Source organism: Lolium perenne, chromosome 2 (genome assembly GCF_019359855.2).
Source record: "Lolium perenne isolate Kyuss_39 chromosome 2, Kyuss_2.0, whole genome shotgun sequence".
Lineage (NCBI taxonomy): Eukaryota > Viridiplantae > Streptophyta > Magnoliopsida > Poales > Poaceae > Lolium > Lolium perenne.
In genome coordinates, this window is record NC_067245.2 from 10,999,199 (window position 1) to 11,017,616 (window position 18,418).

The window sequence follows — 18,418 nt, forward strand, 5'->3', positions numbered from 1 at the left end:
CTTCTTGATCATATTGTATCATCCTCCTCTCTTGATCCTTGAAAACTTCCTCCACACCAAACTCAAAACAAACTCATTAGAGGGTTAGTGCATAATCAAAAATTCACATATTCAGAGGTGACATAATCATTCTTAACACTTCTGGACATTGCCCAAAGCTACTGAAAGTTAATGGAACAAAGAAATCCATTCAACATAGCAAAAGAGGCAATGCGAAATAAAAGGCAGAATCTGTCAAAACAGAACAGTCCGTAAAGACGAATTTTTTAGAGGCACTTAACTTGCTCAGATGAAAAAGCTCAAATTGAATGAAAGTTGCGTACATATCTGAGGATCACACACGAAAATTGGCAGATTTTTCTGAGTTACCTACAGAGAGGCCTACTCAAATTCGTGACAGCAAGAAATCTGTTTCTGCGCAGTAATCCAAATCTAGTATCAACCTTACTATCAAAGACTTTACTTGGCACAACAATGCAATAAAGTAAAGATAAGGAGAGTTTGCTACAGTAGTAACAACTTCCAAGACTCAAATATAAAACAAAAGTGCAGAAGTAAAATTATGGGTTGTCTCCCATAAACGCTTTTCTTTAACGCCTTTCAGCTAGGCGCAGAAAGTGTGAATCAAGTATTATCAAGAGATGAAGCATCAACATTATTACCAGGGGAGTTGGGAGTTTTCTCAACAATGCATTGTATCTTGTCTATGTAAGTAACTCCTCTTTCGTTTCTCTTAGGCTTACTATCCTCATCAAACAAATTTTCAGGAACAAGCCAAGCATAGTTATTTTCTAGAGCTTCATGCATCCCTAGGAGCTTACTAGGTATCGGTACTTTTATCTCCCTCTCACCATTGACGTTATTAGTGTACTTCAATCTATCCATGTCCATCTTTTTAAGTGTTTTTGCAAAATCGGTACAAAAGCCAAGCCTCTTATGCTTAATAAAAACTTTTCTAGCTTCTTTAGCTATATCACCAAATTCTCTAAGAAGGACCTCTGAAACAAAATCTCTCTTTTCTCCCATTTCCATATCAGAGAGTGTAAGAAACATATGTTGCATTATAGGATTGAGATTAACGAATCTAGTTTCCAACATGTGTACTAAAGAGGCAGTAGCACTTTCATAAGTAGGAACAACATTTACCAAGTGTCTATCTTCAAAATCTTCAACCATACTAACATGAGTGAAAAATTCTTCTATATTATCTCTTCCAATGATAGAACCTTGCCCTACCGGTATATCTTTCAGAGTGAACTTAAGAGGAAGCATGATGAAATAAACAAAAGGAAAATAAAGTAAATGCAAGTAACTAATTTTTTTGTATTTTTGATATAGAGAAAGCAAACAAGACAAATGAAATAAAGTAAAGCAACTAATTTTTTTGTGTTTTTAATATAAAGAAGCAAACAAAACAGAAAATAAAATAAAGTAAAGCAAGACAATAACAAAGTAAAGAGATTGGATGTGAGAGACTCCCCTTGCAGCGTGTCTTGATCTCCCCAGCAACGGCGCCAGAAATTTAGCTTGATAACGCGTGAAGCACACGTCCGTTGGGAACCCCAAGTGGAAGGTGTGATGCGTATAGCAGCAAGTTTCCCTCGGTATGAAACCAAGGTTATCGAACCAGTAGGAGATGAAGGCCACGTGAAGGTTGTTGGTGAAGGAGTGTAGTGCAGCGCAACACCAGGGATTCCGGCGCCAACGTGGAACCTGCACAACACAACCAAAATACTTTGCCCCAACTTAATAGTGAGGTTGTCAATCTCACCGGCTTGCTGTAAACAAAAGATTAAAAGTATGGTGTGGAGAATGATGTTTGTTTGCAGAAAACAACAGAGAACAGAGATTGCAGTAGATTGTATTTCAGATGTAAAAGAATGGACTGGGGTCCATAGTTCACTAGTGGTGTCTCTCCAATAAGATAAATAGCATGTTGGGTGAACAAATTACAGTTGGGCAATTGACAAATAGAGAGGGCATAACAATGCACATACATATCATGATGACTAATATGAGATTTACTTAGGGCATTACGACAAAGTACATAGACCGCTATCCAGCATGCATCTATGCCTAAAAAGTCCACCTTCGGGTTAGCATCCGCACCCCTTCCAGTATTAAGTTGCAAACAACAGACAATTGCATTAAGTATGGTGCGTAATGTAATCAACACAAATATCCTTAGACAAAGCATTGATGTTTTATCCCCAGTGGCAACAGCACATCCACAACCTTAGAACTTTCTGTCACTGTCCCAGATTCAATGGAGGCATGAACCCACTATCGAGCATAAATACTCCCTCTTGGAGTCACAAGTATCAACTTGGCAAGAGCCTCTACTAGCAACGGAGAGCATGCAAGATCATAAACAACACATATATGATAGATCAATAATCAACTTGACATAGTATTCCATATTCATCGGATCCCAACAAACACAACATGTAGCATTACAAATAGACGATCTTGATCATGATAGGCAGCTCACAAGATCTAAACATGATAGCACAAGAGGAGAAGACAACCATCTAGCTACTGCTATGGACCCATAGTCCAAGGATGAACTACTCACGCATTAGTCCGGAGGCGGGCATGGTGATGTAGAGCCCTTCGGTGATGATTCCCCTCTCCAGCAGGGTGCCGGAGGCGATCTCCTGAATCCCCCGAGATGGGATTGGCGGCGGCGGCGTCTCTGGAACTTTTTCCGTATCGTGGCTCTCGGTAATAGGGTTTTCGCGACGGAGAGTTTAAGTAGGCGGAACGGCAGAGTCGGAGGAGGCACGGGGGCCCCACACCATAGGCTGGCGCGGGCCCCTCCTTGGCTGCGCCGCCCTATGGTTAGGGCGCCTCGTGGCCCCACTTCGTATCCTCTTCGGTCTTCTGGAAGCTCCGTGGAAAAATAAGACCCTGGGCGTTCGTTTCGTCCAATTCCGAGAATATTTTCTGTGTAGAATTTCTGAAACCAAAAACAGCACAAAACAGGAACTGGCGCTTCGGCATCTCGTTAATAGGTTAGTGCCGGAAAATGCATATAAATGATGTAAAGTGTGTATAAAACATGTGAGTATGGTCATAAAACTAGCATGGAACATAAGAAATTATAGATACGTTTGAGACGTATCACAAGCTTCCATCCGACACCTCCAGCGATGATGAGCTACATTTCCGAGCTCCATCCAACACCTCTATCGAGGGCAAGCCTGCTGGATGGTGCCATTGGTGGGACAGAACCCGGACGCCCAACAGCGGCGACGATTCCCCGCCGCCAGTTGACAACGCGGAGGAATGGCATGGCGTGCAGGAGGACGCGGAGGAGGAAGGGTCAGAGGAAGCTGCGGCGGCCGCGGCCCGTGCGAAGGCGGAGGCGGACGCGAAAGCGAAGGCCTAGGCCAAGGCGCAGCCGGTGAGCACCGGCGACGACGAGGAGGACACTGATACGTCTCCGACGTATCGATAATTTCTTGTGTTCCATGCCGCATTATTGATGTTATCTACATGTTTTATGCACACTTTATGTCATATTCGTGCATTTTCTGGAACTAACCTATTAACAAGATGCCGAAGTGCCGATTCTTTGTTTGCTGTTTTTGGTTTCAGAAATCCTAGTAACGAAATATTCTCGGAATTGGACGAAATCAACGCCCAGGGTCCTATTTTGCCACGAAGCTTCCAGAAGATCGAAGAGGAGACGAAGTGGGGCCACGAGGCGGCCAAACCCTAGGGCGGCGCGGCCCCTGCCCTGGCCGCGCGGCCCTATGGTGTGGGCCCCTCGTGTGGCCCCCTGACCTGCCCTTCCGCCTACTTAAAGCCTCCGTCGCGAAACCCCCAGTACCGAGAGCCACGATACGGAAAACCTTCCAGAGACGCCGCCGCCAATCCCATCTCGGGGGATTCAGGAGATCGCCTCCGGCACCCTGCCGGAGAGGGGAATCATCTCCCGGAGGACTCTACGCCGCCATGGTCGCCTCCGGAGTGATGAGTGAGTAGTCTACCCCTGGACTATGGGTCCATAGCAGTAGCTAGATGGTTGTCTTCTCCCCATTGTGCTTAATTGTCGGGTCCTGTGAGCTGCCGAACATGATCAAGATCATCTATCTGTAATTCTATATGTTGCGTTTGTTGGGATCCGATGAATAGAGAATACTTGTTATGTTGATTATCAATTTATGTCTATGTGTTGTTTATGATCTTGCATGCTCTCCGTTACTAGTAGATGCTCTGGCCAAGTAGATGCTTGTAACTCCAAGAGGGAGTATTTATGCTCGATAGTGGGTTCATGTCTCCGTGAATCTGGGGAAGTGACAGAAATCTCTAAGATTATGGATGTGCTGTTGCCACTAGGGATAAAACATTGGTGCTATGTTCGAGGACGTAGTTACTGATTACATTACGCGCAATACTTAATGCAATTGTCTGTTGTTAGCAACTTAATACTGGAGGGGTTCGGATGATAACCTGAAGGTGGACTTTTTAGGCATAGATGCATGCTGGATAGCGGTCTATGTACTTTGTCGTAATGCCCAATTAAATCTCACTATACTCATCATAATATGTATGTGCATGGTCATGCCCTCTTTATTTGTCAATTGCCCAACTGTAATTTGTTCACCCAACATGCTGTTTATCTTATGGGAGAGACACCTCTAGTGAACTGTGGACCCCGGTCCAATTCTCTATACTGAAATACAATCTCTTGCAATCTTTGTTTCTTGTTTTTCTGCAAACAATCATCATCCACACTATACATCTAATCCTTTGTTACAGCAAGCCGGTGAGATTGACAACCTCACTGTTTCGTTGGGGCAAAGTACTTTGGTTGTGTTGTGCAGGTTCCACGTTGGCGCCGGAATCCCTGGTGTTGCGCCGCACTACATCTCGCCACCATCAACCTTCAACGTGCTTCTTGGCTCCTACTGGTTCGATAAACCTTGGTTTCATACTGAGGGAAAACTTGCCGATGTACGCATCACACCTTCCTCTTGGGGTTCCCAACGGACGCGTGCTGTACGCGTATCAGACACCACCTCTTCGGAAGAGGTGACGATCAGGAAGCACCACCGTGATGACGACAACGAGGCGAGGCCATCATCGAAGAAGAAGAAGAAGAAGTAGTAGTAGTTTAAAATAATTTATATGTAATTTAATTATATTTTTTCGAAGTTTTATATGTAATTTGTTTATGTTGAACCGATTTGAATATTAGTAAAGAGTTTTCTTCTATCTATTTAAATTATTTTTTATGTTTGGGGGCGGCCTTTGGGGGACGCGACTGGGAAGCGACGTCCTCCAGACGCGGCACGAACAAAACACGTCCCCAAACGCTCGATCCGGCGCGGTTTGGCGGACGGTTTGGGGGACGCGACTGGAGATGCTCTAAGACGATGTTATGGCGAAATAAAAATAAGCTCGTAGCGACGGGGAAAATTTCCTAGTTATCTTCAAAATACATGTGTAATCTGATAACTAACCTAGCCGAGATGTTGTTGTTCCTTTGACCCATGGAGCACTTAGGGCATCTTCAACGGGCAATCAATTTCGGACGTCTAAATTAACCCCGCGCGTCCGTTTTCGTCGCCTGACGGACGCGAAAATGACCGTTTTTGTTTGCGCGTCCGTTTGCGTCTAGAGGTGGCTCTAGCGGCCCGACGCTTTTTTTCCTCCTGCGAAGATGAGAACGACGTAGGCGACGGCGACCGTGGGGCCGTAGCTGCTCCACCTCGGCGGCTCCGACCACTGGGGCGTCCAGGCCCGCGTTCTCGACCGCCTCGCCGGCCACCAAGACCCGTCATGGACTTCCTCGCGGATCTGGCTCCGTCGCAGGAAGAGCTAGGCGGCGGTACGGTGGAGCTTGTGGTGGCTAGAGTTTGTGTGGAGGAGTGGATGAGGAAGAAGAGACTGAAGAGTGTGCACCCTTTTTATATAGGTTGGAGGCAGGCGACGGCAGGACGCATGGTATCGCCATTACTGCGTTGGCGGAGGTGGGCAACGGCTGCTCGGCAGGCGAGCCATTAACGTGGCACTGATGCGTCGTCGGCGCCAATCGCTGGCGCGCCTGAGAAGACTCATTGAGCCAGGGTCGCTGCCAGACGGGCCCACCAAAATGTCCGCCAGACGCGAGCGGACACTTTGCCCGTTCGCACAGAGATGCACCCGAGGCGCATATTTGAGCCAGGTTGCGTCGCCGCGGACTACCCGATCACTTTGCATCGTCCCCCTGAAGCAGAGACTCGACGCATTTTTCGACCCGCAGACGCAAACGGGCGCTCCGTTGGAGATGCCCTTATATATGAGAGCATATATCTAGCTGTACTTTTATTCTGTATAGTCGAGGAATGCCTGTTGGCTGTTGCGTGTAGATTCGGAATCAAGAACTAAACGATAAACTTTCCGTTGGCTCTCTATCTGATGTGCAGATGTCTGATGTCTTGCGTCGTGCATTCATGTCTCCTGTCTAAATTTACCAAACACTAGCAGTGCAGGCCAACCATTGCTGGGACTGATACGTCAATGCGACCCATCTACCTCCTGGGCCGCATTTACATCTAACGTGGACCGTGCAGGCAGTCGCACTGAGCGAACAGGTCCACTGGTGGTATAACTTTCTGTATTATTCCCCGTATATATTCACACGGTACATCGAACTAAAAGCTATGTATTTCGATAATGTCCATATAACATGTGCATCTCAATGCTCAAATGCATGGCTGTGATGTCGACCTCTTCTAGGGGTGACCCAAAAGTCTGGGTCTGTTATTACAGCCAATGTAGAAGGATATTGGTCGGGAAAGCGTTGACCGTGGTTGTCCAACAGTTGGTCCGCAATCCTATGTCGGTCGGGAAAAATATTTGCTGACCGAACTTATGGTGTCTGACAATATCAGTCGGCAAAACAAATTCCCGACCAGCTTTTGGTCGGTGAAAGGTGCTTACCCAACCAACATGTCTCTTGTCTGTTGGGGTTCAAGTGTTGTGGTGTAGTGAAAGATCGATGTAGTACATAATTAGTGTTTATTTATAATGCGTCTCTCTAGCTACTACATTTATAACTTATAAGGATATTTTAAGCATGAAAAATAGGACAACAAAACGCATGCCCAAGATTTAATGTACTCTGTCTGCCCCGGTGTATTACATCATCGTTCGTGTACAAATAGGGGGAGATATTACGGGGCAAATAGATTTTGTGAGTGGAACTAATAAACCGATATACATCCAAAAATTTACATCACGAAAAGTCGTCCGTGTATAGTAAATGATGCATTTTACATCTGCCACATCAGATGTACATCACATATACACTAAATCCCTCTTCTTCGACTGTTGAATTTGTCAATTTTCAAATTCAGTAACTCAAATTTCAAATTCAATAACTACAAGTACCAAGTCCTATTAAACTTCAATTTCAACATTGTGATTCCTATTACTACCAAGTACCAAGTCGATTAAAGGCTAAAATTGATTGGAGCCTTTCTGATTGGATCGATGAAACGCGATTTCTCCCCGATTCATGGTCAAGCGAGGATAGGTCATCACCATGGTGGCCATCGCGCCTCTGCCTTTCCCCATCATGCTACTCCCCTCATTTTCATCGGGCCCCCAACGCTTCCCCCGCCACTGGTTGATTCGACTCGATGCTATGCTCGGCCTCGCCCATGGAGCCACCACCACTCTCCTCCACCCCGCCGGCCCGCTCTACCTCGTCGCTCACCATCCCCAAGAAAAATGGCGTGACGAGCTCTGTTGATGCAAACCTCCGAGACGACGATCCAGCGCAAGGGAGTGTCGCTGACCCAACGCAATCTGCGGCGTACATGCAGAACATCTGTGCCGTGTACCTGTTCGTGGTGACGGATGCGCTGGTGGTGACGCTGCCATTGTTTCACGTGCACGGGCTGATGTGCATGGTGTTGTCCTCCCTGGCATTTGGCGCCGACGTGACCGGAGATCTCCCTCGTCGTGAAGGCGCGTGTGGGAGGCGAGGAGGAGGCAGGTGCGCAGCACAACGGCGCTCGAGCGATTTTACGGATTTTAGTCGACAACGATGATCATCGAAGAGAGCAGGTGAAGCGACGAGAAGGCGCTGAAACTCGAGCACCTGAAAATTCAGCATGGTGATTGGGCTATGTGCCACGTCATATTGTAGGATACATTGTGGTCATGTATATTCCGGTCACTTAGCGGAAAATATACACCACGATGTAAAAAAATTACATCACCAAATAGATCAATGCCGTTCTGTTGAAAAGGCATTTTGAGTCAAATATGTTTTATTACAAGTCCATTTTATATCATCTGTTAGATATGCTATTGACATGTAAGTAGGTCATGCTTGTATCCACGCGAAGAAGCCAACTGAGCCTAGGAAAATACATGAATGCGCTCATGTGATATCCCTTCCTATATCCCACCCTTCATCTAGCTTGTGATCTACGCTGCTATATTTATATTGTGTGGGTATTTCTCATGTATTCCGCACCCTATGCTACACTGCTACATGGGCCAGCGTGGCATTCACCCAGATGCAATCAGTGCGAATACAAGGTTCTCATTAAAACCGCATATGCATGTCAGATTTCAGTCCCAATAACCAGAAATAATTAGCACCGACCAGTACAACGAATACTCCTTTATAGTTCGAGCTAATATTTTTGGCATGGAGTAATTAATTTCAGTGCTTCACACGACGAACTGCTGGATATCAGGACTTAGTCTAGTAACATGACATATGTTACTAGACTAAATTACTATCTCTATAGTGGGTAGTAACTTAGATGTGGTTTCATGAAATGTGTTATTAATTATGTTGTAGACTCATATTGATTTGGGATGTGTGATGTTATAGTAACATAGCTAGTTACCACCTCACTCTCTTTCTTCTTTTATTGTCATGTCATGTCACCAAAATGTTTTGAGATGTGTGATGTTACCACCTATGTTACCCCCACTATGAGCAATCTCAACACTACGGGAACCCGCCAAGGGGCCGACGGCCAGAATCTGTGCATCAAAGAAGGTGCAAACGTTGGTCATCGGACTAAGCCCGAAAAGATAAACGACCTCGCTTTGTTGTCGTCAACCTCTTCCTCTCAACCTCAGTTGTGAGATTTGACAAGCTGATGGACCAGAAGAAGGTGTGGAGAGTGTGGGTACACACCGAATCGAATCAGATCAGATAAGAGCCGAAGAGGGATGGAAATTCATCATCGAATTCACTAAAGGAGATCGCCACCATGTTGCTTGTGGTGTACCATGGCAATTAAGATTTATGCTTTCCTCATCAACCCCATGGAAGTTGGGGTCGACCTCCCATCGGTGCCCTTCACCCACGTGCTGATGTGGGTTTAATCTTTCCACCTCCAACTAGTATTACGAATATGCTTGATGAGACTTGGTATAAAACCTATTAGCTCAAATCACATGTGGGCCTATGCACCTTATGTTGGGCACCATGATGATATTATGTTTGACTACAAACAAGTTTCTAATTTCTCGCGGATTATTCTAATAGCTACTCACTAGTTCCATACGCGGCCATAACCGGTGTTGAGAATATGCAGAATAGCATGGTATCTGTTTGTTCCCATTTATAAATGGTCGCACGATCTATGTTTTGTAACTATGGATGGCGGTTTAGCAATATGATTAGTGTAAATAGAATGTGTGATCTTTATGGAGGTTGTCATAGCTTCTCGTAGACTTTTCTTAGTTTCGTTAATACTTTGTAATAATAGATTGTTGTGTGCATCGATCCATGTAGAGGCGGCGATTTTTTCATATTTCCTCAAAAGAAAAAGATAGAAGCAAATCATTGTAGACTAGAAAAGTTTGCACAACTTGGTGTCCGTTCTTGAAAATCCGTCTGATGAAGTTAATGGTGACGAGCAAACACACGTGAGCGAATTTTTTTTTTTAGCTTACCCCCGTAAAATATATAGTACTCCTTTCGTTCTATAAAATATGGTACATTCAAACGTAGACAAAGTTATGACGTATTTTATGGGACAGAGGTACTAGCACTCATGGCAAACTTTTCCTTCTTTAATATCCTTTTTGCGTGGAATATTTGCAAGGCAAACTTGACATGACTTTGAATTTCAGATGCTATATATCTCGAGCAAGTTATCCGGGCGTAATCTGGTGCTCTGAATAAACTGTCCAAAAGGCTTCGCGAAGCTAGTCACGCACTCACGCCGAATCGTGGAAAAGAGTGCGAGTGTGATATGGCGAGGGGGGACGAAGAAGTGCGTGCGTTCGCTTCCGTCCGTCGTCTCGTCGTGGCACCCGCCCGGCGCCGTCTCGCCGTCAGGAGACCCGACGACCGATCTCTTACTTAGCCGGTAAGCAACAATCGGGAGCCCGGTCTCTGCCTAGGTTGCTGCTTTCCGGCCCGACGGCCCGACGCAAACGGAAGCGGAACGACTGTTTGCGAACCGTGGTTGAAATATGTATCTGCATCTACACTCAAGGGCCCGATATATACTGATTGAGCTGTTCGCGAAGACATAACACGATCTAACATGATCTAAATATGCGCCTCAGATATGTCTCAGTGGATGTTGCACGGCCGCGCCGCGTGACCTCTTGCATCTCCCACGACCCATCTAGCAGCTACCTTTTCTCGATAAAGATAATATATTAATATCGAGATATACCAATTACACCTCTGCAACAACGTAATGCCCTAATAGCAGCAGAGATGCACACATCCAAAAAAAGAAAAGGAAATTAGGAAAAAAGTTCCGCTACGATATTCCAACTCTAGCAACAACAATACATCCACCACCAAGATAACACCTGAACTCCAGGCTCTCCAAAAGCGACGCCTTGTGCACCATCGTCGCTCGATCAAAGATCATAGGTTTTGACCCTGAAGATGGTTCCCGCTCTCAAAATAATGGCTCCAACAAGATCATTGTCAGACACAACCAATTAAGGTCGAACCTTGGATTTTTACCCTGAAAGGTAAGACTTTGAACTTCAACTATGTTGCCGCTCCCACTTGCATATTGCTACTGCGAAACCCAAAACACCAAGCAAGTCCCTCAACAGCGCAACAGCGTAGAGACTTGCATGGCAGCTACCTAGGTCGATGCATCTTCTCAAGCGCGCTAGTACTGGTGACGAGGCATCGCTTCGGCAGTCTGTGCCACGCTGATGGCGATGGTTCGCCTGCCGAACGGCTGTCGCCCACCTCTGCCAACAAAATTAATGTCGTTGCCAGGCCTGCCGCGTCCCATGCCTTCATCTAGTGTATACGAAGAGGTGTGCGCGCTCGGCTGCCTCTCTACCTCCTCCACACAAACCCTAGTATCCGCCGCACAACCTCCACCGTAGCGCCGCCCCCACAAACCCGAGGGAATCCATGGCCGGTCCAGCTGAAAGGACACAGATGTCGCCTAGAGGGGGGTGAATAGGCGGTTTAAAACTTTTACGAGTTGGGCTTAACAAATGCGGAATAAAACTAGCGTTACTTTGTCAAGCCCAAAGCCTATATACTATGGTTCACCTATGTGCACCAACAACTTATTCTAAGCAATGGTTCACCTATGTGCACCAACAACTTATGCTAAGCAATACAAGCAACTTATGTGATAGCAAGATATATATAACTTCAAGCACGATGGCTATCACAAGGTAAAGTGCATAAGTAAAGAGCTCGGGTATAGAGATAACCGAGGCACGCGGGAGACGAAGATTTATCCCGAAGTTCACACTCTTGCGAGTGCTAATCTCCGTTGAAGAGGTGCGATGGCTTAGTGCTCCCGAACGCCACAAGAGGCTCACCTTGAGATGTGGTTGCTCGATGCACACCAACGCCACAAAGGCCTCACCCCAAGATGCGGTACTCACACCACACACCGAACGCCACGAAGGCACCTCACCTTAATCTCCGGTGACCCTCGCCACAAAATCCTAGGTCACGGTTCCACTAAGGGATTTCCTTCGAGGCGGAAACCGGGCCTTACACAAAGATTGGGGCACACATCCAGAACTTAATTGGAGGCTCCCAACAAATCGCCACAAAGGCCTAGAATCCATCTAGGGTTCCAAGAACCCAAGAGTAACAACCTTCTTGTTTTCACCACCGCGAATCACCGTGGAGAATTCAAACCGATGCACCAAATGCAATGGCAAGAACACCACAAAGATGCTCAAGTCCTTCTCTCTCAAATTCCAATAAAGCTATAAAAGCTATTGGGGGAATAGGAGAGGAAGAACAAAGAGGAGAACACAAAATTCTCCAAGATCTAGATCCCAAAGATTCACTCACAAACAGATGATTTGGTTTGGTCAAAGTGTGGATCTAGATCTTCTCTCTCTTTTCCCTCAAATGGGGGCAAGAATCATGGAGGGATTGAGAGATAGAGCAAGCTTCTCTAGATCCTACATACTTGCATATTGCACTTGTTATATTACTCTATGTTGACAATATCCATGAGATATACATGTTATAAGTTGAAAGCAACCGCTGAAACTTCATCTTCCTTTGTGTTGCTTCAATACCTCTACTATGAATTATTGCTTTATGAGTTAACTTTTATGCAAGACTTATTGATGCTTGTCTTGAAGTACTATTCATGAAAAGTCTTTGCTATATGATTCACTTGTTTATTCATGTCATTTACATTGTTTTGATCGCTGCATTCATTACATATGCTTACAATAGTATGATCAAGGTTATGATGGCATGTCACTCCAGAAATTATCTTTTTTATCGTTTACACACTCGGGACGACGAGAAACTAACAGGGATGCTGATACGTCTCCGACGTATCGATAATTTCTTATGTTCCATGCCACATTATTGATGATATCTACATGTTTTATGCATACTTTATGTCATATTTATGCATTTTCCGGCACTAACCTATTAACAAGATGCCGAAGAGCGATTCTTTGTTTCTGCTGTTTTTTGTTTCAGAAATCCTAGTAAGGAAATATTCTCGGAATTAGACGAAATCAACGCCCAGGGGCCTATTTTCACACGAAGCTTCCAGAAGACCGAAGAGTCAACGAAGTGGGGCCACGAGGTGGCCAGGAGGTAGGGCGGCGCGGCCCAAGCCCTGGCCGCGCCGGCCTGTCTCCTGGGCCCCTCGCGACGCCCCTTGACCTGCCCTTCCGCCTACAAATAGCCTTCATCGCGAAACCCCCAGTACCGAGAGCCACGATACGGAAAACCTTCCAGAGACGCCGCCGCCGCCAATCCCATCTCGGGGGATTCAGGAGATCGCCTCCGGCACCCTGCCGGAGAGGGGATTCATCTCCCGGAGGACTCTACACCGCCATGGTCGCCTCCGGAGTGATGAGTGAGTAGTTCACCCCTGGACTATGGGTCCATAGCAGTAGCTAGATGGTTGTCTTCTCCTCATTATGCTTCATTGTCGGATCTTGTGAGCTGCCGAACATGATCAAGATCATCTATCTGTAATGCTATATGTTGTGTTTGTTGGGATCCGATGAATAGAGAATACTATGTTATGTTGATTATCAATTTATATCTATGTGTTGTTTATGATCTTGCATGCTCTCCGTTATTAGTAGAGGCTCTGGCCAAGTTTTTACTCTTAACTCCATGAGGGGGTATTTATGCTCGATAGTGGGTTCATGTCTCCGTGAATGCGGGGAGTGACGAGAAACCTCTAAGGTTATGGATGTCTTTGTTGCCACTAGGGATAAAACATTGATGCTATGTCCGAGGATGTAGTTATTGATTACATTACGCGCAATACTTAATGCAATTGTCTATTGTTAGCAACTTAATATTTGGAGGGGGTTCGGATAATAACACGAAGGTGGAATTTTTAGGCATAGATGCATCTTTGGATAGCGGTCTATGTACTTTGTCGTAATGCCCAATTAAATCTCACAATACTCATCATAATATGTATGTGCATGGTCATGCCCTCTTTATTTGTCAATTGCCCAACTGTAATTTGTTCACCCAACATGCTATTTATCTTATGGGAGAGACACCACTAGTGAACTGTGGACCCCGGTCTAATTCTCTATACTGAAATACAATCTACTGCAATACTTGTTCTACTGTTCTCTGCAAACAATCATCATCCACACTATACATCTAATCCTTTGTTACAGCAAGCCGGTGAGATTGACAACGACCTCACTGTTTCGTTGGGGCAAAGTACTTGGTTTGTGTTGTGCAGGTTCCACGTTGGCGTCGGAATCCCTGGTGTTGCGCCGCACTACATCTCGCCGCCATCAACCTTCAACGTGCTTCTTGACTCCTACTGGTTCGATAAACCTTGGTTTCTAACTGAGGGAAACTTACTGCTGTACGCATCACACCTTCCACTTGGGGTTCCCAACGGTCGCGTGTTGTACGCGTGTCAGTGTTAGAGACGTGTCGGGTAGAAAACGCGTGCTCACGTACCCATGTGATCACCGGGATTCATCCGAAACATGCTACCTTGTAAAATCCAAAACTTAAGATTGGTAGCTCCGAATAGAGTGAAACCAATTTTGTTGGAAAGAGGACGACAAGAGCTTACCCAACAAAATATGGAAACTAGTGGGGGTGATTTTCTATTATATTTAGAGGTGCAACACCTCAACATGAGAAACTGAGAAAATCACCAAACTCGAAAACGCAACAAGTGATCTATGCAAAATCCGTTTTCGATGAACTAGAGCTTGTCATGAGAATAAGCACAAGCTCTAAAACATCACATGGATAAGATCCAAATAACAACCAAGAAATATGATGAAAGGATGCAAAGGTTTGAGCTCTCTCCGAACGATACGATCGAGTTACTCAATCGAGAGCCCTCTTGATAGTACATCAACTAAACTCTAAACCAGTCTCCAACTACACTATGAGACCGGTGAGAAAGAAACCCTATCAAGAGCAAATCTTATACTTGCGCATTCCACTTGAGCTCGATGATGACGATCTTGGCCTCAACAAGATGGAACGCCATTCTTGATTGTGCTTGCTTGACGAAGTCTTGTGGATTGCTCCCCCATAATCCGAGCTTCTTCTTCGGCGCATATTCACATATCCATGATCACCATATGGATGGCAAGCTTTAAGCATATGATCTCTTCGAGTTGGCTCATCTTGAACTTGCACTTCATTTCTTCATTTTTCATCATGTTGATGTCTTGAAGTAACTTGAGGGCTCACTTCATCTTCATCTTCAAGACATACTTGACACTTGATATCCTTCATCAATTTCTTCTTATTGCAACCTAATACAAACATGTTGATGTCTTGAAGTAAGTTGAGGGCTCACTTCATCTTCATCTTCAAGACATACTTGACACTTGATATCCTTCATCAATTTCTTCTTATTGCAACCTAATACAAACATGTTGATGTCTTGAAGTAACTTGAGGGCTCACTTCATCTTCATCTTCAAGACATACTTGACACTTGATATCCTTCATCAATTTCTTCTTATTACAACCTTGAAGCCAACATATGGTTCAAGCATTGCCTATGGACAACACCTACAAATATAACTCAATGCAAACATTAGTCCATAGGGATTGTCATTAATTACCAAAACCACACATGGGGGGTCCATGCACTTTCACCAGCTGGCCGGCAACGCGGTCGAGGCCGCGTCCCCGGTCGCCGTGGCAAGGGACGCTGTGCTGGAGCAACATCACCCTACTGCTCGCCGTCACGTGCGCCATCGTCATCTTTGCAGGAGGCGAGCTCCTTCGAGTTCATCCTCCGCATTGACGTGGACCCCCTCTCCATCAAGAGGTTTCCGGACAAGTTCGCTGAGTTCATCGACGGGGCCGAGCCGGCCAAGCTGCAGATGCGGGAGGCAAGATGCGGCTTTTGTCGGTGGCCTGTCGAGGTCTTGTTCGACAGGCAGGGCAAGATCCTGCACACCGGGTGGGACAAGTTCGCCCGCGCACACAACCTCGAGTCCGACTGCTTGCTTACCTTCCTCTACGAAGGTAATGGCGAGATGATCGTTAAGGTGTTCGACAAGACATCCTGCCGCAGACACTTGTGTCCGGCGAGGACACCGACAACTAGTACTGTCATAGTGTTCTTTCTTTGCAGCGAAGATGACCACCAACCAATTGAAGCCACTAGTGTAGTTTTTTTGCGAACACAGAGTACAGACGCAGACGCTCACACATACATACATACACTGACCCCTAGAAACACACGCACACACCCTACCCCTACGAGCACCTCCGAGAGACTGAGTCCAAGAAACTGATCCGGCGGGTCTTGAGAGTGACTAGGTTTCTGTATGGTCTTTTTGCGCATCTAAGAACATAAGGCACACAGAACCAGCTAAATTTTCTAGTTTGGATGATTGGGTGTGTGAGAGTGTTTTTCTTGGCAGCGAAAGCACGAACCCCGTGAGGCCACACTAGTTAGATTTTCTTATTTTACAATTTCTAAACCATGTTTCAAACTAGGTAGTAGTTTGTGTAATGTTTCTATCTATAGTTAAATGAAAAATGAAAAAAAAAACTTAGGTAAAAATATTATGCGTCAGGCCGCTGGGAGATCCTAGGTGCAACCGGTCACACGGTAAAAGACGACCAATTTCATGTTCGCGGACCGCCCCAAACGGGTACACGACCACTTTGGGTGTCTAATTTGTGTCTCCCGTTTGAAGATGCCCTAAGCGGAGAAGAGACAATGTACTTTATCATGCTATGAAATTTATCTTAGATTCATTATAAAATTTATATGTATTCAAATTTAGAAAATGTTTCCGTAAGACGAATGGACTACACCTGGTCATGGGCAGCCCGGCTCGGACGGCCCGACCCGACCCGACCCGAAAATCTCGGGCAGGCTGGGCTGGTCTTGCATGTCGGGTCGGGTTCGGGCCTGAATTTAGAGCCCAAACGTCGGGCCGGACCAAACTCGAGCTTGCAGGAAACATGGTTTTGGCTAAGTTCGGGCCAGGCTTTTGTCCGTTCGGACCGGGCTGAGGCCTAGTTTGTAAGCCCGAAGCTCGGGCCGGGTCAGGCTCGGGCCTAGGAATTTAGGTTCAGGCTTTTTCGGGCCGGTCTGAGAAATGCCCAAGTGTGGAATGAACTATAGGGTAAGTGTGAAAAAATATATTTACCTTTGTCGATCAGGCTTGACAACCAATTTTTTTGGCGTATAGGGAAAAGTTCAGAGCCCACGGGCTGCACATGCGGCATTTTGCAATGTGTCAGCTTGTGAATCCTATTCACCACCTACCCTCTATCTTCTGCTGGGCTGGATTTTTGAGCCGCCCGTTAACTCGTTCAGTTTCTTTCATTTTTTAGCTGTCAAGTGATTCAAATTTTTAAAATGTTTAGATTTTGAAAATGTTCAGAATTGAAAAATATTTGGATTTAAAAAAAATTAAGATTAAAAATGTTGAGATTTTTAAAATGGTTAGAGTGAAATCTGTATGCAAGTTTGTAGCCATTACATATCGAATTCCTCTCATGAAACTACAAGACCACGCCTCTTGCTTACTTTCCCTTCTCTGTACACTATGGAGATGGAGGAGGCGCTGCGGGAGCCCTCGGTCTACAATTTCTAGAGTTTTTTGTTATGTATGAACATATATTAACTAAGTAGGCCTTACAGTTACAGATAGCTAGAAGAGGATACCTCTGAACGTTTCTACTGTCCAAGCTTGCAGCAGTTTCTGCAGCTCTCTGGTTCACTGTGAAATATCCAACGGAATGATGAACAACCTGATCAGTGCACTTATAGTTGGAACTCCAGCGGTTTATCTTTCATGAAGTTTTTATAAGCCCGCCCTCGATGCGCCAGGAGCAGATGTCACCTGTCTCAACGTCGCATTTTCCTGAGAGAAAGAAGCAAGTTAGGATGACGTTTTTTGAATTGTCTATTACATCCCTGTTCTGGTATGCCAGATGCATTTATGCACATGCTTGCACCTAAGCTAATTCATGACTGAGAGAGTTAAGATGAGAGCAGTTCAGCCAATTAAAATGGCCGTCTTAGTGATATAATAGTGCTAGCAATAGAATCAGAGCATAGTATGCATCAACAAGCCACTGTAAAGTGTAAACACAAGACTGCTGTGTGATACCATCTCTTCTTGCTGTCAAATTCAGTTTCATGCTCCCAAGCAGCGTCTGACGGTCAGAGCATGGTACGCATCAGATCTCTTCACAGCTAGCTGCTTCCTTTTAGTCGTGCTTTAGCTAGAGAGTAGCAGTACTGCCGGTCTTTTCTGCACTTGCTCGCACACACACAACTGATGGATGAGCAGCTGGAGCCTGGATGGAAACTGAACAAAGACACCGTGGCATGTGGATGGAGCAAACCTTGCAAGCTGCTCGAGGCAGATGAACTTCCAAGCGGAGGCGGCAGGCGGCAGTCCGTCCAGAGGGCGAGGCGGCGGCGTTTGCAGGTGATGGCGACGTCGCGAGGCGGGAGCGAACGCCGAGGCGCGCTGGTTTA